Source organism: Ornithorhynchus anatinus, chromosome 6, assembly GCF_004115215.2.
Source record: "Ornithorhynchus anatinus isolate Pmale09 chromosome 6, mOrnAna1.pri.v4, whole genome shotgun sequence".
NCBI classification, from domain to species: domain Eukaryota; kingdom Metazoa; phylum Chordata; class Mammalia; order Monotremata; family Ornithorhynchidae; genus Ornithorhynchus; species Ornithorhynchus anatinus.
The window spans coordinates 9,365,506-9,389,098 of NC_041733.1; the positions used below are offsets into that span (position 1 = coordinate 9,365,506).

Below are 23,593 nucleotides of genomic sequence, written 5' to 3' on the forward strand. Positions count from 1 at the left end.
GACTACATAGTTTTTCAGTTAAATATTCTGGGCAGCAGAGTGAAGTACGAACTTGAAAGGGAACAGGCAGGAGGCAGAGAGGTCAGTGAGGAGGTTGATGCAATAGTAAAGTTGGGAAACGATCAGTACTTGGCTGAGCGTGGAAGTAATCTGAATGGAGAGAAGAGGGAAAAGTTTAGAGATGTTGTGAAGGTAGGATTTTTGGAAAAATTAAATGTAGAGTTTGAGTGAAAGTGATGAACTGAAAAGAATGCCTACACTATTTCCCCATCAGCAATTTATGTTAATTCACTCAATCATATTTATTGAGCACTTACTGTGTGTTGAGCACCGTACTAAACGTGTGGGAAGTACAGTTCAGCAACAAATGGAGAGAATCTCTATCTGTTTTTTCCCTGAATACTGTAAGCTCCTTGTATTTTACTTTCCCAAGCACTTAGGACAATGCTCTGCCCCGTCAATCACTCAATAAATACCACTGATTGATAATTCTTGTGTACCAATTAAACTATTAAGAAGGGACTTTGTCTACCAACTCTTGTATTCTCCCAAATGCTTAGAAGAGCTCTGCGTACCTAAAGTGCTCAGTAAGTATGACCGATTAATTGATTATTAAGGTGAATCCATTAATCCAGGAATCATAGCCTGCAGACCTTGTAAATTCATTTGAGAAGAAGCATGGCGTAGTGGATAGAGCATGGGCATGGCAGTCAGAAGCTCATGGATTTTGATCCTGGTTCCACCACGTCTGCTGTATGAATTTGGGTAAATCACTTAGCGCTTAGAACAGTGCATGGAACATAGTAAGCACTTCACAAATATCATCATTATTATTCACTTCTTTGTGCCTCAGTTACCCCATCAGTAAAATGGGTTTGAGACTGTGAGCCGCATGTGAGACAGGGACTGTGTCCAACCCAATTAGCTTGTATCTACCCAGCACTTATTACACTGTCTGGCACAGAGTAAGTGCTTACAAAATACCATTAGTATTTTCTTTTTCAAACCAAGAAATCAAGTAACTAGGATTTACCTAGAAAGTGATGTGGTTTATTTCAATAAAAAAATTACCTTGATTCCTTTTCAGGTCATTTTAGGTAGTTTTTTTGATGTTATTTTTTCATTAATTATCCATATAATTTCAACCAGGATGTAAAATTTGGCCAGAGTTACACAGGTAAATTGCTATCATAATCCTGTCATAGTGAACAGCCTATCTTGAATCGGCAAATTTCCAGAACGATACCAGTGGCTTTTTCCAAAATACTCATTTTTTGAAAGAGACATAAAAGTACTAAAGGGGAAATTGATCCCGTGGTTTGTCTGTTTTATCTAGAAAGCTATTATCCTAGTGTGTGCAATGTTAAGTAATTTATGTATTAACTCAAATGAAATATAGAGCATTTTAGTTATGAGGTTGGAAAAAAAAAAGAAAAGAGGCCATACTTTGGTTCCAGCTCTCATAACACTAAAATGAGCTTTTCAATGATAATGTGGAGTTTCCTGTGGAGCAATGTTTTATTACAGATTTAGGAAAATTACCGATTAGAAAACACCCAATAGGGTGTTCATTCTATCCACCTATCCGTGCTCTCTGTACCTCTCAAATATATCTCTAATGCCCAGTGCAATCTAGTGTTAGGATCCCAAATTATGGACCTTCCACCTCCTCCTTAATTTAGTAATTCTCATAGTGGGAAGTCTTTGCCAGGATGCATAAGATCCCAGTTTTATGTGAGTCCTTGGAAAAGCATGATGGCCAACAGTGCCAGAAATCTGGAATAATAAAACCTAGCCCACAGATTTTTGTACAATATGAATTGCAAATTTGTATGAGAACCTGTAGTAGAAGAATTTCCCCAACCAGTTGCTTCAGTTAATCGAATCAATTGAAATTTTATTTTAATTTCAAATTATAATTCCTTATTCCAAATTAACATATTCTTCCTTCCCCTTTTTGATACCTTTCAAATACAGTGTAAATCTTAATTCCAACAACACTATAGTGTTGAGAAGCAACAGCGTGGCTCAGTGGAAAGAGCACGGGCTTTGGAGTCAGAGGTCATGGGTTCAAATCCCAGCTTAGCCACTTGTCAGCTGTGTGACTTTGGGCAAGTCACTTAACTTCTCGGTCCCTCGGCTACCTCATCTGTAAAGTGGGGATTAAGACTGTGAACTCCACGTGGGACAACCTGATTCCCTTGTGTCTACTCCAGAGCTTAGAACAGTGCTTGGCACATAGTAAGCGCTGAACAAATACCAACATTATTATAGTGATCACTGAGCAAAACATTTCTTTCATCTGTCATTTTAGATTAATTCCTTCATTCTCTTAATCTTCTCCCCCCCAATACACACACACACACACACACACACACACACTTTGCTAGACTCTGGCCAATCATCTTCCACCATTATGGTATTAAAATATCCCAGGATTTTGCTAAACTGGAAGAATTAGGCAGATGCAAGAATGTCTCCTCATAGAAATGGCATCATTAAACACCTGTTATCACAGTGCTTAGGCATCTTTTCCCTCAGATGCTTGAAGATTTTCCAGAGACAGTTCCAGTTACGTGCTTAATGATATTATATTGTAGGGTACGATGACCAGGTTCTCAGAACCATTTTGTGACTCAACCTCGCCTCCTCTTTTGGAAAGAGGACCTCTCATTTTCTCTGTCCTTAGTATCCTTGAAATCCATCTCACTCATTGTGAGTTTTCTAAAACAATAATAGCAACTGGTTCAGCGACTACATTATTCAATTCCCTTAATACCCTAGGACGTAGGTCATCTGGACCTACTGATTTGAATATGTTCAATTTTCCAGTATTCCCTCAGCTGTGTTTTATCAACAAGGTTATTTATGAAAGGGAAGCTTCTTGCTGCCATTGGGTCTTTGACCTTACACTGGTTTGAGTGTTGCACATGGCCATTTGACTAATAACTCTTTTGGACATAAAGTGCCTTTACAAAACAGCACCACTTACCCAGCTCTAAACTGTCCTCTAGACTTTAATATTTTCTGGGGCTCTTCTGTTTAGCTCATCTCTTCTCACCCCTCCCCCTGTTAAGTGAGCATTGCTGGCAAGTTTTTTTTTTCTTTTTATGGTATTTGTTAAGCACTTACTATGAGCCAACCACGGTACTTAGCACTAGGGCAGTTAGAAGCTAATCAGGTTGGGCACAGTCCATGTCCCAAGTGGGACTCACAGTCTTAATCCCCATTTTACAGTTGAGGTAATGAGGCACAGAGAAGTTAAGTGATTTGTCCGAGGTCACCTCGTAGACAAGAGCCAGAACTGAGATAGGAATTCAGGTCCTTCTATCCATTAGACCATGCTGTTTCTTCTGCATTCCTTGACCACCATAGTTCTTTCCCTTCTCAATATATCTATTTGCTAGAGGAAAAGAAATAATGTTGGTATTTGTTAAGCGCTTACTATGTGCCGAGCACTGTTCTAAGCGCTGGGGTAGACATAGGGGAATCAGGTTGTCCCACTTGGGGCTCACAGTCTTAATCCGCATTTTACAGATGAGGGAACTGAGGCACAGAGAATTAAGTGACTTGCCCACAGTCACACAGCCAAGTGGCAGAGCTGGGATTCGAACTCATGAGCCCTGACTCCAAAGCCCATGCTCTTTCCACTGAGCCACACTGCTTAAATCTCTGTCTACTCAACGTCCTTCTTAGGCCTGTATATCCTAAGAGCAATGGAGGATTTGGGGGTTAATTCCATGAAAACAATTCAAACGGAGTGTTCAGACTGGACTTTTGGGCCTGATCCAGTGGAGCAACCAACTGGATCATTACCCAACGACGGGTAAGCGCTTTCCTGCCGTCTAAGGACATGGCTCGCCCATGGGCTGCTGGAAACTGAATAGATGCTGCATGTTATTTGGTTCCCCTCTCTCTAACTGTCTTTGTCGCAAATCTGAATCCCTCCCCATCATTTTACCTATCAGTATTTCAGTCAAGCATGGCTTAGTGGAAAGAACACAGGTCTTGGAGTCAGGAGACATGGATTCTAATACCAGTTAAGTCACCTGGAGCAAGTCACTTAAGGTGTCTGAGACTCAGTTTCCTCATCTGTAAAATGGGGATTAAATACCTGTTTTCCCTTCCCAGTGAGGCTGTGAACCTCAAGTGGGACAGGAATCTAACCCCAAGCTCGTGACCCAAATTTCAACCACAAATCTATACTCGTGTTCATTCTCTACTGGCCCATAGATTTTTATATTTTCAGGTATCATTAAGGAACTATAGCTATATAATTAGGTACAGTTAAGAGAAGCAGAGTGGCCTAGTGGAGAGAACATGGGGCTGGGAGTCAGAAGGACCTGAGTTCTAATACAGGCTTTGCCAATTGTTTGCTGTGTGACCTTGGGACAAGTTACTTAGCTTCTCTGGGTCTCAGTTACCTCAACTGTAAAATGAAGATCACTATTTTCCCTCCCACTCCAACTGTAAGCCCCAAGTGGGACAGTCCAACCTAATTAACCTGTACCTATCCCAGTGCTTAGAACACAAAATGAGCACTTAAATATCATAAACAAAGCTACTTGTTCTGAGGAGCAATTTCATACAACTAGCCCAAATAATTGGACCTTGCCAATGGAAAGAAGAGGACCACAATATTCAAATGCTCAAGGAGCCCAACAACCTGGGTGTCCTGAACATCTGACTGAGGATGTTTGAGACCTGACCTCACTCTCCCTTCTCATCCACCTCCCTCGAAAACTTCATCCAGGCAACAAAGGCTCTCCATAACCTTTTTGCTTACGATAGCATCGGCATCAGCACTGCGAAGCATTCTACTAAGTCTTGGGGGTCATACCAAAGTACAGGAAGTCTAAGATGCACATTTTGCCCTAGAGAAGGTCACAGTGTAATGAGGAAGACAATGAGACATAAATTGATGAGCATTCAATAATGAAAAGAACATGAGAATAGATATAAATAATACAAGTAGCTAAATTGCCAACAGCAAATAAATAGAGAAGTGCAGAGTGTTGAGTGGTCTGAGAGGAATCTGTGACCAGGATAATGGGAAGATAATCAAAAACACTGATTTAAGGTTTGACATTTGTTCCCTCATTTCACCAGCATAATTCCCGAGATATTTTGTCCTCCATGTTTCATTTCATTTGAATCTAACCTGGCATAATTTTCAGAATTCCCTCATCTTTGGAATTTACCTCCTCTTTGTATTGATTTAATTTTTTTTAAATAGAGCCATTTCAATTCAATTTCATTTGCAAGAAACTCATGGTCTAGGGGATAGAGCATGGGCCTCAGAGTCAGAGGACCTGGATTCTAATCCCAGGTCAACCACTCGTCTGCTGTGTGATCTTGGGCAAGTCCTTAACTTCTCTGTGCCTCAGTTACCTCATCTGTAAAACGGGGATTAAGACTGTGAGCCTCATGTAGGACAGGGACTGAGTCCAACCTGATTAACTGGTATCTAACTCATCACTTAGTGCAATGCCTGGCACAAAATAAGCACTTAAATATTATTTAAAAAAATAAAATTCCAACATTTATGACTGACTCCCAGGACTATGCTCTTTCCATTAGGCTATGCTGCTTCTCAACCTGATCTCTGAGGCACCAAAGTAATAATTATTATAATGGTATTTGTTAAGCGCAGGGGCAGATACAAGGTAATCAGCTTGTCCCATGTGGGGCCCACAGCCTTAATCCTCTTACAGATGAGGTAACTGAGGCCCAGAGAAGTTAAGCAGCTTGCCCAAGGTCACACAGCAGACAAGTGGTGGAGCTAGGATTATAACCCATGACCTCTGACTTTCAAGCCTCTGTTTTTTCCCCTAAGCCATGCTGTTTCTTGCAATTGAAATTGAATTGAAATGGTTCTATTTAAAAAATCATTTACCATTACTCATCATGTCTAGCTACTAAACCTAAAAGTGACCAGAGCTGCCAGGAGGTAACTTTCCTGTAACAATCACCCATTTCCTTCAGAGGGTAATTTCCTTTCTCTGGATCACAGGAGAGTCAGGACTATAGTTCTCACTCCCTTGAGTGAGATGGGAAATTGGACATTGTTACCATTTATATTCGTTTTTATTCTCAAATAGTAATAATAATGTTGGTATTTGTTAAGGGCTTACTATGTGCAGAGCACTGTTCTAAGGGCTGGGGTAGACACATGGTTATCAGGTTTTCCCATGTGAGGCTCACAGTTAACCCCCATTTTACAGATGAGGTAACTGAGGCACAGAGAAGTGAAGTGACTTGCCCACAGTCACACAGCTGCCAAGTGGCAGAGTCGGGATTTGAACCCAAGACCTCTGACTCCCAAGCCCGGGCTCTTTCCACTGAGCCATGCTGCTTCTCACTTAGCAGATAAGTGAACCTAGGTGGTAGAATATCTTAAGAAGTGATAATAGCAAAACTATACCAATAACTTGGGCAGTACAGAATAGCACTGACACATCCCCTCCCCACAAGGAACTTAAACTCTCAAGGGGAAGGCAAATATATATAGCAAGAGAGTTCCAAATCAATACACTGAGCTAGATATGCTTAGATGAGTGACAGAGTGGGTGTAAATAGGTTCATAGGTGCTAGAAGGATCTGTCACGTTCCGATCTAGAGGAGAACGGGAGACACAGAAAAGCTCTAAGGGACAGATTAAAGAAATATAAAAGGGCAGAGAAACACAAAGAAATCAGCTTTAGCTGCATCTTGGATTATAACAGTTGGGACAGAGACTTGGTCTCATGAATGTCTACACACTGATCGACCTACTTTTGGTGCCCAGTCCAAGAAACTACTGAGTAAATGTCTTTCAAAAAGAGAATAGAATTAAGTCTGCGTTTGCCTTACAAAACCTGAAGGTGAAGGTTTGGAGTCCCTTTGCATAGCAGAAATTCACATTTCAATAGGTTATGTCAATCTTCATGAAACTTGACAATCTAAATCTGTGACAATATTCCATTATTTTTTTTCCCTGTTGAGCTCGTGTAGGCTGCGATAATTAAAACTCCATGTAGAGGTTTGTTCTTTGACCTCTCATTACTTTGAACATTATGAATTGTCATGTGTTAGAAGGCTGCTTTGATTATCATCTGCTCTGAGCCTACAGCATCCACTCAGAACAGAGTAGTTTGTGTGATTTGTTGAAATTACACTATTGTTAAAGGAGGGGCATCATGTGATTCCCAGGGGTATATGAGCTAAAGTGCAAAATTAGGGAGGAAGTCATGACTATCACTTCTCTGTGTGGCTTGCATGGTTTATCTCAAATGTAGTTCTACTCTTGAGCAAGTAATTTGGTGGAAGAAATCCTTTTCCATGCATTTTATCATGTAACCTTGATCAACCGGCATGCAGCAATATAAAGTGGCACCTTGTTTCCTAAAGGCATTCCAGCACATCAACTCGAAGGCTTGAAGAATGCTAGCATGCTGTGTCTCAGTTCTCTTGGTAGAGATTCTCATCTCTAGTCCCTAAATTCTCTATAACACTATTAAAATACTTAGCACAATCAGAAAGGTCCCAGGCCGAAGTTAACATCCAGTCTGATAATCCATTCTCTTGCTTAAAACAAATTGAAGTGCAAGGATGGGGGAAATCAAGAGAACCATTCCAGACTTTTCCAGCAACACAATCTCATAGATATTTTTTGTGTATCTCTCCTTTATAGTGTGTACTTACTCCTTGTGGATAGGGCACATGTTGCTCCTCTGTGTTATTCCTTCCTGACTGCATAGAACAGTGCATTACACGCAATGGAGACAATATGCACTATTACTACTAGGTAAAACTTGCCTCTACTCAAAAAAAAAAAGAGGCACAAATTCCCATGTGCAACAAACTAGATAATCGGGCCAAATCTGAGAGCCTGAAGACATTTGGAAGCCAACAGAGAATGAAAAAGCAGGAAAACAATGTAGGAGAACTAGAAATAATAATGAATTGAGTTCCAAGGATGCTTAAGGGAATATCCTGCCAGTTGTGATGGATTTATAGGAGAGATGACAAGACTCATGAAGAAACTGTTGGCATTGCATACATGGCATATTTGGGGTTATGTTCAGTTGGGGAATTTGGGGCAAGTGAGAATGTCAAGTTATTGGGTTTAATTTCAGAGGATACTTTTTCACTGGAAAAGAGAAATTATGGGCAGATGCAGCATATCGGTTCACATTACTGTTAAGTACTGAGTTGAGGGATAAAGTGTTTGATAACCTTTCAGTAATTTTATTTTTTTTTTTGGCTAAGAAGTCCCCACTAATTTAATGCCAGTCAATCAGTACAGGGACTTCTTCTGTGGCTTTGTAGCTGTGTTCGACCCTTGGGTTGATAGCAACTATTGATTCAATGAGAATTAACGGATTAGGAGGAAGTTGGTTTGAATATAAATGACTAGATTATAATGTCCATCATTAACAGAATACTTTATACCCTTGCTATTTTACTTTTTTACAATAGTTTCTTCTTATGTTAAATATATTTGATCCAATTTCTGCATTATGTTATACCAGAACATACTCTGGTTTTCCCACTCTTGTGGAAAGATGGTAATTAAGGTGTCCATCTAGCCAAATCACATAACGCAAACAAATGTAAACAACTTCTGCTATGGCAGAATGAGGGTACTTATAAAATCTGGCCAACCGCTTGGTATTTCTAATGACCATTTAATTCACACATGATTTTATGAAAGGAAAGAAAGGATGGTGGTTCTGTCTTCAGGATTGGAAAAGTCAGATGGAGGACAGGGTTTGAGTAGGAAGATAAGGAGCTCTGTTTTAGTACTGAATCCTCAAATTACAGATGAGGAAACTGAGGCACAGAGAAGTTAAGTGATTTCTCCAAGGTTATACGGAAGACAAGCGGCATTGCTGGGTTAGAAATAAAAGGTGATCCATGGCAAAGTCTCTTCATCGCTCGACTATCAGTGGCACAGTGATGATTAACCCGTATAACTCTACCCTCACAGTGCAACTGGGCAAAGATACCTAAACAGGTCACCACTCATATAAATTTGTTTTAATGTAGTAACATTGCTAACACAACTCAAAACCCTCTAATTCTCATTTTGCACTTATGGAAACTAAAAGGTTAAAAATGACTCTCCTAGAACCATCCAGCTACAATTTGGAATAGAGCTCAAAATTCCCTCTTTGCTCAGACCTTCAAACCGTCCCTCACCGCACAATAAGAATGACTTTGGAACCATCCCATCTTCAAGGAGCACATATTAATTTAATAGCCTAATTTTGGCATTTTAACTCAATTGTGTTATTATTCACTGACATAATTTCAAGCTCTAAGCCACCTTAAAGTGGACTTTTCTCCTCCCATTTTTCTTTGCCCTCTTTGAGCCCGCTCTCAGCTTCAGAAGATAATATTCTTCCATCCACCAAGGTGCTATTGTAGAACCAAATCAAAAGGGCAGAATAAATCCCCCCGGAACCAAGGGGAGGGGTGACATTTTTCAATCTTGAAACAAGTAAGGAAGATAAAATTAGTTGTAGGGAAGATGAAATGCCTTGGGATACCGCTCAATTTAGCCCCTAACTAATTCATCATCTGGGGCATTAGAAGAGAAAATTGCTTCTAACGGATGTTATGCCAGAGGAAAAAAACATCATTATTAGGTTTGGATCAGTGTCCTGTTCTTAAATCGCACAGGTCTGCCCCTAAAACCTGAGTGTGAATTCACACTTAGATCACTAGCGAAATGAAGGCATCTCCACTACCACAGTCTCCCTTTCCTGTGATTTTTGCTCCTGTAAACCCTGTTAACAGGAAATCTTGGAGAGTTGTAAGCCCATTAGGGGGTAAACTTGAGAAGTAGCGTGGCTCAGTGGAAAGAGCCCGGGCTTGGGAGTCAGAGGTCATGGTTCGAATTCTGGATCTGCCACCTGTCAGCTGTGTGACCGTGGGCAAGTCACTTAACTTTTCTGGGCCTCAGGTCCCTCATCTGTAAAATGGGGATTAAGACTGTGAGCCTCACATGGGACAACCTGATTACCCTGTATCTACCTCAGCACTTAGAACAGTGCTCTGCACATAGTAAGCGCTTAACAAATACTAACATTATTATTATTATTATGCTATATCTTTTCCTTCTGAGAAGCAGTGGCTCAGTGGAAAGGGCTAGGGAGCCAGAGGACCTGGGTTCTAAACCCAGCTAGGCCACTTGCCTTCTGTATATCCTTGGGCAAATCACTTAACTTCTCAGTGCCTCAGTTTCCTCATCTGCAATTTGAGGATTCACTACCAAAACAGAACTCTTTATCTTCCTACTCAAACCCTGTCCTCCCCCTGACTTTCCAACACTAAAAGCGGAACCACCATTCTTCCTGTCTCATAAGTCCATAACCTAGGCATTATCCTTGACTCCTCTCTGTCAGTCAACCCACACATTCATTCCATCACTAAATCCTGTCGGGCCCACCTTCACAGTATTGCTAAAAATCTGCCCTTTCCTTTTCATCCAAACTACCCCCACGTTAATACAATCACTCATCCTATCCCTCCTGGATTACTGCATTAGCCTCCTTGCTGACCTCCCAGCCTCCTGTCTCTCCCCACTCCAGTCCATACTTCACTCTGTTGCCCGGTTCATTTTTCTACAAAAGCATTCAGGGCATGTCACCCCACTCTTCAGAAAACTCCAGGGGTTTTCCATCCACCTCTACATCAAAGAAAAACTTCTCCCCATTGGATTTAAAGTACTCCATCACCTTACAGGGACACTCCTTGGCTTTAAAGCACTCCTACCTCACTTTGCTACTCTCATACTACAACCCAGCCCACACACCTACTTCATCTAATGCTAACCTTCTCGCTGTGACTCCATCTTCCCTGTCTTGCCTCCTGCTTCTGGTCTGGAATGCCCTCCCACCTCAAATCTCAAATCCGACAAACAATTACTCTCCCCCACTTCAAAGCCTTATTGACCTCATTCCCCCTCCTTCTAATCCATTGTAAATATTCACTGAGCACCTATGTTGGGAACACTGCTCTATCCTCTTGGGAGAACAGAAATAATCTCTGCATTTAAAGAGTTTACAATCTTGCAGGGACTCAGATCCTAAAAGTACAGATAGGAAGAGGTCTTGTCTTATGCTATCAAGTCTCTCTGACCCACAGTGACACCATGGATACATCTCTCCCAGAACGCTCCACCTCCATCTGCAACCGTTCTGGTAGTGGATCCATAGAGTTTTCTTGGTAAAAATAAGAAAGTGGTTTACCACTGCCTCCTTCCGTGCAGTAATCTTGAATCTTTGACCCGATTCTCTCTCATACCTCTGCTGCCCAGCACAGGGGAGATTGTCTGCAGTTGGTTTGCCACTGGCCAAGCTAGGAATGGAATGGGTAGGCCTTTGCTCGACTCTCCTTCTCATAGTCAAGACTGGTAAGAGGCCTGGAAACTCTCCAGGTGTGACTCTGAGAGGGTTAGGAAGAGGTATGAGGGACATAAGTGTTACTGGGAGTGGGGCGTGGGATGGTGTTAATACCCAAATGCTTAGGTGAATATTCTCACTTTCAGTCCTGGCCTGACCAAACAATGATATTTACTGAGCGCTTGCTATGTGCAGAATGCTGTGCTAAGCACTTGACAGCAGCTTTCCCCATCTTCAAAGCCCTCCTGAAATTCCTTCTCCTCCCAGAGGTGTTTCCAGATTAAATTTTCTTCTCCTAGGTGACATTTGTCCAACTAACCCTGGAGTGCGATGTACTTTGCAGCACTTTGGTATGCATCCATTTATTTTACTTTTTTGTCTAAACTGATATTTACTTACCTATCTTTCTACACCCCCCACCCCCAGCCCTCCATCAGCAAATACTTTTGTGCCTGGCTCCCTTAAATGGTAATCTCCCTGAGGCAGATTTCTCATCTCCTATCTCTTTTGTATTCTCCCACAGTAGATGCTCAATAAATGCTACTGATTAACTCTATGAGTCTATGAAGCCATTACCGAGTCTTATTTCAGTACTCCCAAAAGCTTGCCCTGGACCAGAAGTCAAACATGCTCACATACTACTTTGTTCATTATCAGTGCTCTGCATACACGTGTTTGCTGTCAACTTCTCTGCCAGGCGTAGCCTTTGGAAAAGAAAGAATTAAGACCTATAGAGCAACTTGGCATTTTTACCTTTGTTTTTCTTGGCAAGACTGTTATTTTCCCTTTACAGTTTTGTGAGCACTGTCTGGCCTTTATTGAATCCCTGAAATACATTCACTTTTGGAGTACGACAGGAGACTAACATTCCACTTGATCTTTGGGGGCAGAATGTGAATTCATCCTCTGGTTCTGCCCACATTTTGAAACATGAAAGACATTTACTATCACTAAAGATGACCCCTTTTCACAAAATTAAGGCAGTGGAAGTGAATCTGATTCATTTCAGAAAATCCAGAAGTGAACATCAGATGTCTCTTTCTATCATCCAGTCCAATGTTGAATGTTGATGATAATAATAATATTTAAGTGTTTACTATGTATCAAGCACTGTACTAAGCACTGAGGTAGATACAAGATAATCAGATGGAACACAGTTCCTGACCCACCTAAACCCATTCTTCACTCCTTTTTACATTCTAACAACTCCCTTCCAAAATCAACATTCTGGGAGAGGCGAGACCTGAGAGGAAAGTAGTCAAAAGTTCGTTCTACCTCTGAATTTCTTCATGTGGCTTAGTCTTGTCCACATGAATAAGGGCAAATAAATTTTAAGAAATGTTTCACTACCATTTATTCAATTATATTTATTGAGTGGTTACTGTGTGCAGAACATTGTACTAAGTGCTTGGAATGTACAAAACAGCCACCAATAGAGACAATCCCTACCGAACAACAGGCTCACAGTCTAGAATAATAATAATGTTGGTATTTGTTAAGCGCTTACTATGTGCAGAGCACTGTTCTAAGCGCTGGGGTCGATACAGGGTAATGAGGTTGTCCCAAGTGAGGCTCACAGTCTTCATCCCCATTTTATACTGGGAACTCCATTCTCAACTGGCTCCATGAAAATAGACTAAACAAAAGAGCACTAAACACAGCATAATTACCCATTGAGAAAAAAAAGACCAATAAATTGATCAAAGGAATACAAATATATTTACCAACAATGATTAAAACCCTCAATATAGTTACAGGAGCAAACACCAATGCAAATATGCACTGATAAGGTTTAGAATTAGATTTTATTCTATGTACACTCTGAAAGCACAGTGGTCTGACCTTGTATTTGCCCTTTCTCTTGACGGTTCCCTCTGAGCTGCTTTGCCTCTGGGCCTGTTTATTGTCCCATGACATAGTGTTTAAGTGAAGAAGAGTAACTCCGATGGCTAGAGTTTCTAAGAGTAGTGGGATGCCAAGGGGGGGGGGGAGTTTGACAGGCCTTTAGGCCTGGACTCCATTTTGTCTGGCCAAGCCACCATTTACTTCAAGTGGGAACAACCCGTGTCTTCCCCTTCTTCGTTTCATCCTGTCCAGATGTCTGCCTTATCGAGAAGCTTGGCACGCCAAGGTCTTGAGACAGGATGGAGCTGTTCCTCCCTTAGCAAGGTCAGGACCCCTGGTCAGCTTATCCTGACAGAGTGGTATTTGTCCACCTGGCCTCTTCGAGGAGGAACACCAGGAAGGGCAGAGCAATTGCTCTGAGTTGGAAATTTACTGCTGCTTATCCTAATATATCATGTATCAGGCTCTTCAATCAGGTGTGAAGCTCTGATGCTGTATCAGCTGTATACAGAGGAACTGTATTGCTTAGAGCTGAGTTGGCCTTGACTATTAGAGGAAACTCTGCCCATCAGCCACCGCTCCCTACTTGTCTCTGATATACCCGCATGAACACAATGCAGAGTCCTGAACTTTTCTTCAGTAATAACTCGGTAAATATTTACACCCTCCCATAAATGATTTTCACTGTCAGTGGCGTCTTCTTTGAGTGTGAAAGACAATTGTACCTCATGACCTAATGGAAATAGAACAGGTCTGGGAGTCAGGACACTGGGTGACCTTGGGCAAGTTATTTAACTTCTCTGTGCTTCACTTTTCTCGGCCATCAAATGGGGATATGCTATCTGCACCATTGGGCGCTGATTCTGATCTGTTTATCCTCTGATAGCTCAAAATCTAAAGTCCCCTCTAGGAACACATTCCTTCTTAAAGGGTGAATGACCTCAAAGCCTTGCGTGAATGTGCATGAGCAGAATCCCTCCACTTACCCACTCTACATTCCATCCTTCGCCATCATCATAATAATAATAATGATGGTATTTGTTAAGATCTTACTATGTGCCAAGCACTGCTCTAAGAGCTGGGGGGGATACAAGGTAACCAGGTTGTCCCACGTGGGGCTCAGAGTCTTAATCCACCTTTTAAAGTTGAGGGAACTGAGGCACAGAGAAGTTAAGTGACTGGCCCAAATTCACACAGCAGAAAAGGGGCAGAGCTGGGATTAGAACTCATGACCTCTGACTCCCAAGCCCGTGCTCTTTCCACTAAGCCACGCTGCTTCTCATTTCAATGTGAACTATGTTTTATCAAATTAAGAGAAATTTTTGATATTTAAATCCTCACATATGCAGCATTCTATCTTCCCTCTATGCAGGAGGACTTTGGTCATTGAAATCTTAGGACGTGGACCTCAAAGGGCTACATAGAAGCATGTGACTTCAGGATTACTGTCACTGCTCCTGCTCCATGTCAGTTGATTTACAGGAGGCAGTAGGCAGGAAAGTATAAGCAATGGAGGGACAACCTTTTCTTTTTTCTAGGTGCTAAGATTCCAGAAAACCCCTCACCAGCCTTTTATTTTTACTTTATAACAAACACGCCGTCAAAAACCAGGCTCAGTCTCTCTGCCTTCAAGGAGTGCAGGGAATGCTGATCACGAAAGCCACTGGCAGCAATGTACGTTAGAGCGGGAGGCAGTTTTCCCACCGACTGCTTCAAGAACAAATGCCTTATTAGAGAGGAGTCCGGCTTCCCAGCTGCTGGAATCTCACTGCCCCATGCCAGTACCTTGTTATGCACCAGCTACGAGCAAGAACAGGGAGTAAAGAGTCACTTGTAGAGTGGATAAATTCTCAGCACAAAGGGAAGCTGAAGCTTCTCAGTCTTCTGGAGAGCTAAAGGTCTATGACAATATGATGTTCCAGGCTCTCTGGGAAGCGCTCCCTTAAAGGGGCTAATACAATAATAATAATGATGGCATTTGTTAAGTGCTTACTATGTGCCAAGCACTGTTCCAAACGCTGGGGGAAACACAAGGTAATCAGGTTGTCCTACAAGGGACTCACAGTCTTAATCCCCATTTTACAGATGAGGGAACTGAGGCCCAGAGAGGTGAAGTGATCTGTCCAAAGTCATCCAGCCGACAAGTGGCGGAGCCGGAAATTGAACCCATGACTTCTTCCTCCCAAGCCCAGAGCTCTTGCCACTAAGGCAAAATCCTTACCTGGATAATAATAATAATGTTGGTATTTGTTAAACACTTACTATGTGCAGAGCACTGTTCTAAGTGCTGGGGTAGATACAGGGTAATCAGGTTGTCCCACGTGAGGCTCACAGTTAATCCCCATTTTACAGATGAGGTAACCGAGACACCCAGAAGTTAAGTGACTTGCCCACAGTCACACAGCTGACAAGGGGCAGAGCTGGGATTCGAACCCATGACCTCTGATTCCCAAGCCCGAGCTCTTTCTACTGAGCCACGCTGCTTCTAATATGGATGCTAGGAGGATGCTAGGGGATTGGGGAGTCTCAGTAGTGTCTCCAAGAGTGGGGGAAATCACTCTGGGGCAAGCACACCTATCTGGATCGCCAGCTCATTGTTCAGCAACCTGGAGTTCATCCGTGAGGCTTTAGTGCAGCCTTCTAGGTTTACTTATCTGGCCCTTGTCCTAACTGTCCTTATCACCTCTGTGCACTGGCGACGAGATTTCCCAGAGAATTAGGAGGGGATAGGGAGGCAGACAGGTATGAAGTGAGGTTCTTAGGCAGGCCTCTGGGAGAGCATATTAGCTTGTGCTTTCATACATGGGTCAGTGGGCACGGCAGTCAACGCTGGTGAATTTTCTTGGACTCAGGGTAATTCTTTCCACTGCTCAGAACTCATGAAAATTCCGTTGAAGATTAGGATAACACGGCTTGAGTCCAATAACTCTCTATAGAGAAACTCGAGATGGGTGCAGAAGGGAGAAAAGGGGAAAGTGAGAGGGAGTGGAGGTGGACGAGGGACTGGTTCTGGTCGTAGTGATTCTATTTAAAAAGTGGACTCACCAGAAAGCAATCGGTGTCAATACTCGAGCCAGGATGTCGATTCATTCATTCATCCATCTAGCCATTCATTCGTTCTCTAGAATCCATTTGTAAACTGGGCTTACTCCAGATTTACATACCAAAAAAAAAATGTGGAGCCAGCAGTCTGGAATGTGATTACCTGCTTCTCAGAACTAAAAAGACAATTTTGCTGATGTTCAATCCATCTCGGGACTCTCACAGGAGCACCAGCTCTGCAGAGCTAACGGGAGCAAAACCGTGCTTGTCTGTAAATGAAACAGGATTCAAAGGCTCTCAAGGTGGAAATGACTGGAGAATGAGATTTGCTTTTTCTGGAATCCGTTTTGGCGATATCCCAACATCGGGACAAGAGATGCAGAGTTGCCCTAATTTGCACCATCTCGGAGGGATCTCAGAGGGACTCATTTGCTGCAGTTCCTGGAAACGGCTTGTGGCAGCTCCCGTTAGAAAGTGGCTACCGATTGCCCAACTCCTCTCAGAGAGGCAGTAAAACAAATCTAAAAAGCAAAGCGAGGGGCCCTGCTCTGCGCTGATCACTAGAGTCCTAAGGAACCAAATTTCAGGAGTCATCTTACCCTATCAGGTGGCCCCAAATAAGTCAGAAGCAATGGAAGGAACACATTCACAGCCCATCGACCGTGACTCGCTGTGCAGCACAATTAATACTGATATGAATTAATATTTGGAACAGTGCTTTGCACAAAGTAAGCACTTACTACTACTAATCTAAACTCTGCCATTTGGCTGCTTTGTGCATTTGGGCAAATCATTTTTCTCTGTGCCTCAGTTTTCCCACCTCTAAAATGGGGTTTCAATACCTCCTCTCCTTACTACAAAATAGGAGGGCCTGGATCTGATATGATCTGGTCTGATCTGATCTGATCCAATCCCCTTCTGGACTGTCAGCCCAATGTGGGCAGGGATTGTCTCTCTTGATGGCTGAATCGTATTTTCCAAGCACTTAGTATGGTATTACAGTACAATGATAATAATAATAATAATGCAGGCATTTTTAAAGCACTTATTGTTTGCCAAGCAGTGTTCTAAGTGCTGGGGGGAATACAAGGTGATCACGTTGTCCCACGTGGGGCTCACAGTCTTCATCCCCATTTTACAGACGAGGGAACTGAGGACCAGAGAAATGAAGCGACTTGCCCAAAGTCACACAGCTGACAAGCGGCGGAGCAGAAATTAGAACCCACAACCTCTGACTCCCAAGCCCCTGCTCTTTCCACTGGGCCATGCTGCTTCTCTAGTACAATACAATATACAGTAAATGCTCAATAAATACCACGGAATGATTATCTTATATCTACTCCAGTGCTCTGCACAGTGCTTGGCACATAGTGAGCACTTAAATATCACAATGACGGTGTAGTACAATGGGGTGAATTCTGTGTACCGGAAGAATTATTCAAAGCAAGTAGATTTGCTTGCATTAAAAACACTACTGCCTCTTGACACTGGGTTGGGAAGGGTATACATAACAATAACACTAGTAATAATGCTATTTCTTGAGAGTTTACTATGTGCTAAGCATAGTACTAAGTGCTGAAGTAGATCCAATACAAGAAACAGCACGGCCTAGTGGAAAGAACAGAGGTCTGGGCGTCAAAAGGACCTGGGTTCTAATGCCGGTTCTGCCTTGAAACTGCTGGGTGACCTTGGGCAAGTCACTTAGCTTCTATGTGTCTCAGTTACCTCATCTGTAAAATTGGAATTAAATCCTACTCCTTCCTAATTACAGCGTGAGCCCCATGTGGAACGGGGACTGTGTCCAACCTGATTCTTTTGTATCTATCGCAGTGCTTAATGTAGTGCTTGGCACATAGTAAGTTTTTAGCAAGTACCATAATTATCATGTCAGAAATAACCCCTGCTCCCAGTGGAGCCCACAGCCCAAGCGGGAAGAAGAGTAGGCATTTAATCCACATTTTACATTGAGATGCTTAGGAGTTACGTGAGCAAAAAGTCACACAGCAAGCCAGTGGTGGAGCTGGGATTGAAACGCAGGTGTCCTCAATTCCAACTCTGTCCTCTTTCCACTAAGCCATGGAATGGTTTTTCACCAATTCAAAAATCCCCCCGCCCCCAGCCTCCAAACTACACTTCAGGCTGTGGAAAATGTTGTGATGGTTTCCTCTAACACTCCAATGTCAAGTTAGAGCAATCAAGAATGAATGCTTAACATAGTTTTCTGCAAGAAATAGGCAATTTCTGGGAAAAAAAATCTTACACATAAAAGATATTTCCATGAGGTTGCAGTCCTGTGGGGATAGAGAAAGTCTGTCTCTATACTGCATCATTAAAGTACACAGTTACCTTTAGAGCTGATCCAAGTTATGACACCGAGGCTTTAACTAGGAAAAAAAGTTACAAACAAGAGCTAAAAATAGCCACATTCAGAGCATTTTTGTGTAGCAGCAAAATTACTCTGATTTACATCATTACACTTTTTCTTTAAAAAATGGTGAGCTGTCAACTGTGTTAGTTTTGGCTAGTGAAAAGGCTTCATTGGCAACGAGGGGCATTCTTGAGGGGTAGAACAGAGAAGCAGGTGTAAGATCATTTTGCACACAGAAATACATGCAGCAAGAGGGATAGCAGCTACAAAGAGGGAGAGAGGAAAAGGTGGCAAGAGGAAGCCCAGTGGAGGGGAACTTGGAAAAGAACTGGCTTGACTAGAGTTCCACTGGCCCCCCAAAAGCACCATGATCAACTCTTGGGACCATTTGGAATCAATCAATAATATTTACAGAACACGTATTCTGTGCAGAGCATCACATAGCCTAATGGAAACAACACAGGCCTGGGAATCACATCTCCTCCAAGAGGCCTTCCCAGACTGAGCTCCACTTCTCATCTCCCACTCCCTTCTGCGTCACCCTGATTTGTTCCCTTTGCTCTTCCTCCCATCCCTTCCCCACAGCACTTTATGTATATATCTGTAATTTTATTTGTTTCTATTGATATCTATCTCCCCCACCTTCCCCCACCACCCAGACTGTTAGCTCATTGTGGGCAGGGATTGCTTTATAGCTGTATTGTACTTTCCCAAGTGCTTAGTACAGTGCTCTGCACACAGTAAACAATAAATATGACTGACTGAGTGAATAAATAATTCTGGCTCTGCCTCTTGGTTGCCATGTGACCTTGAACAAGTCACTTAACTCTCTGTGCCTCAGTTACCTCAACAGGGAAATGCGGATTAATACTGTGAGCCTGATGTGTGACAGGGACTGTGTCCAACATAATCAGCTTGTATCTAGCCTGGCATATAGCAAGCACTTAATAAATACCACAAGACCAAACAAGAAAAACACAAAAACAAACTCATGCCCATGCTCTATCCACTAGGCCATGCTAGAGAAGTGAAATATGCAGGAGAGGATGCTAATGGGTCAAAAGCTACCAATGTAGTCATAGGGGTATTGCATTTCCAAATAACACCCAGGTTTCATTCATATTTTGGCAGTAATAATAATAATAATAATTTTGGTATTTGTTAAGCGCTTACTATGTGCAGAGTACTGTTCTAAGCGCTGGGGTAGATACAGGGTGACCAGGTTGTCCCATGTGAGGCTCACAGCTAATCCCCATTTTACAGATGAGGTAACTGAGGCACAGAGAAGTTAAGTGACTTGCCCACAGTCACACAGCTGACAAGTGGCAGAGCTGGGAGTCGAACTCATGACCTCTGACTCCGAAGCCCAGTCTCTTTCCACTAATATACGTTCCAAGATACTCGTATCCTCATTTTTGCATCTTGTACATCGAAATACCCATAACTATTTATTCTGGGTGAAGTAACTCAAAAATATTATTTTTTCAAGCATATATCCTAAAATATTAGATATTAGGGTTTTATCCAGCATATCAGATTGAATATTTCAACAAGACAAACATGAAAGCAGGCAGAGGGGAAAAAGCAAGTGCTAAGCAATACCTGTCTTGCGTCATGCAAATTTTCCCACTTTGACATTTAGTAATAAACACCACTAGTACAACTACTAATAATAATTGTGGTACTGTTAAGAGCTTCATCTGTGCCAAGTACTTTAATAAGCACTGGGGTAGATTCAAGATAATCAGGTCCCACAAGAGCTCACAACCTAAGTAGGAGGGAGAACAGGTATTGAATCCCCATTTTGCAAATGAGGGAACTGAGGCAAAGAGAAGTGAAGTGACTTTCTCAAGGTTACCCAGCAGAAAAATGAGGGAGTCGGCATTAGAACCCAGGTCCTCCGACACTCAGGCACATGCTCTTAATGGCATTAGAGGTAAGTCCGGGAGGGAAACATTCTCATTTGTGCATATCAAATGGTATTTGAAATGCATAGGTTTGTAGCATTTCTGTACTGAAAGGATGAACCTGCAGAAAATATTGCGGTGGAACCTAAAAAACCATCACCTGCCTATCCATGAACTTTCATTTCTTAATACACGAAAGTCACGAGTCACGAAGCTGGACTCTGCTTATCATGATTTTTTTTGTACATTTGTGATCAATTATATAAAGGGTGCAGGAGCACAGATCCTGGGGCAGATGGCCATGAAGAATCAGGGAGAACAAAGCGGGAAGGTGTAGCTGATGTCATGGAACACTGCAGCCAAGATCAGGGCTGCTGTAAAATGGACACTATTATATGTCCAGCACTTCTCTTTAAAATTTAAAAAGTGTGTAAGACTGTAGTTCTTTCTAATCATTTCATTTTGCAGATTATCTTAGTAGACAGTATAGTACAGGCAACTACATTTCATAGGAAAAGTATGAATGGGCTTCCAGTCTGGCCCGCAGATCACTACAGATTCAAGTTTTGTGGAATACGTAGGTACAGGGAATTATTGTAAAACTAAATGAGAAAGCATGCTGAGCCCCCTGAAGTCCAAAGTTGGCCAACTAGAAGACCCCTCCTCCAATGGAACTGTTGGCCCAAGATCTCCATAGCTGATAGGCTATCAATCAATGGTATTTATCTCTTGCCTCCCACTTCTCAGCTTCCTCTTTGGACTGAGGCTCTCAGGATCAGTCAAGCACCAATAAGATAGCCTCCTCTACTACATCACACAACCTGATGGGCTCAGACCTGAGCGGACTTTTGGCTTAATCACGCCTAAGCTCAGTTTCCTCAGCTGTAAATAAAACAGGACAACGTTGCCTGCACTCTCTGTGTCCTTGATTACGAGCTCTGTGTGGGACAGGGATTGTGTTCAGCTTGTGTCCACCTTAGCGTTGAGCCCAGAGCCTAGCATACAGTAAACACCTTAATTATTTATGATAACCATAATTAAACTGAGATTTTTCAATAACACTAATCAAGGCAGACAGTACACAAGACACGCATGGCTTTTGAGGTCAGCTCTGGCCTCAGGTGCTACTATGAGCCTGTTTCTTTCCTTGGACAACTATGATGGCTCAGCCTGTTGTCCTTCACATGACTGCCCAGTGCAGTTCATTTTTTTTTTTCCCAAAGCCCATTGAGTAGCCTAGATGATTACTAGCATTGCTGAGCTAAGCTCACCTTCACTGCCCTGACACCAATCATCCTGATGCAACTAATTCAAATTGATCAGCGGAAAAAGTCTCTGATGAACAATTCTTCATCAGCGAGGAGCACCGCCTAAGGGCCCAGACTGTCTGACAGCCATTTCCCAACCAGGGCTGGCTACAAACATCTGGCCACCATGAGATGGACAAAAAAATTGCCTCCCCCTCCTTCTTAAGTATATCAACATATTGGACTGCATTCACTGCATTGAGAGAGCCTCACATCCAGGTGATATCAGAAACAGTGTGGTCTTTCATTCACTCATTCAATTATACTTACTGAATGCTTACTGTTTTGTAGAGCAATATATTAAGTGCTTGGGAGAGTACAACAATAGACAGACACATTCCCTGCCCATAACAAGGTGGGGGGAGAGGGACATGAATGTAAATAAGGAAATTACAGATACGTGCATAAGTGCTGTAGGGCTGGGAGGGGGGAAGAGCAAAGGGAGCAAGTCAGGGTGATGCAGAAGGGAGTGGGAGAAGAGGAAAGGCGGGCTTAATCAGGGAAAGCCTCTTGGAGAAGATGTGCCTTCGATAAGGTTTTGAAGAGGAGGAGAGTAATTGTATGGCGGATTTGAGGAGGGAGAACATTCCAGGCCAGAGGCAGGAGGTGGGTGAGGGGTCAGCGGCAAGATAGACGAGATGGAGGCACAATTAGATGGAGGCATTTAGAGGAAGAAAGTGTGAGGGCTGGGTTGTAGTAGAAAGCTAGTGAGGTGAGGTAGGAGGGTGCAAAGTAATTGACTGCTTTGAGGCCAATGGGGAGGAGTTTTTGTTGAATGCAGAGATGGCTGAGCGACCACTGGAGTCTTTGGAGGAGTGGGGAAATATGTCCTGAATGTTTTTGTAGAAAAGTGATCCAGGCAGCAGAGTGAAGTATGGGCTGGAGTGGGGAGAGGCTGGAGGCTGGGAGGTCAGAAAGGAGGTTGTTACAGTAATCGAGGAGGGATAGGAAGAGTGATTGTATTAACATGATAGCAGTTTGGATGGAGAGGAAAGGGAGGATTTTTAGTGATGCTGTGAAGGGGGGCGGCCAACAGGATTCAGTGATAGACTGAATATGTGGCTTGAATGAGAGAGAGGACTCAAGGACAATGCCAAGGTTCTAGGTCTTGTGGAAAGAGCCCAACCCTACCTGCTGAATGATCTCGGGCCAGTCACTTAACTTCTCTTTGCCTTAGTTTCCTCAACTGTAAAATGGGGATTCAAAACTTATTCTTCCCCCTACCTAGACTATGAGCCCTATGTAGGACAGGAACCGTGTCCGACTTGATTAACCTGTCTCTACCCCAGTGCTTAGAACAGTGCTCGGCACATAGTAAGTCCTTGACAAATACCACAATTATCATCAGTGTCAACATCATAAGGAAGCCTGCCCAAATCCTTGAGCCTAGAGCTTTTTTACAAAGGGTCTCCATGTAATTCCAAGACCACTCCTTCCCAACACTGCCTTCCCTTCCCATATCCCTGATTACAAAAGAGACACTTCCAACTCAGGCAGAAGGAAGCTGGAGTTTTCAAATTTTTGACCACCACCCACAGCCACCCTCTGACAGTGTGAATTGAGACAGCTGGCCTCTCCCACTTACTGTCTGATGACAGCCTTATTCTCAGCAATAATATTAACAGGCACATTTACATATTGAGAAGCAGTGTGGCCAATTGAATAGAGCACGGGCCTGGGTTCTAATTCAGGCTCTACCATTTGTCTGCTGTGTGACCTCGGGAAAGTCAGGTA

At 42.7% G+C, this 23,593-nt stretch overlaps 1 long non-coding RNA gene across 1 annotated transcript in view; it reads right to left on the minus strand.

The window, feature by feature from the left end:
• Positions 1 to 23,593, minus strand: part of LOC120638472 — a 164,950-nt gene that overhangs the window by 109,887 nt on the left and 31,470 nt on the right. The window lies entirely within an intron of this gene.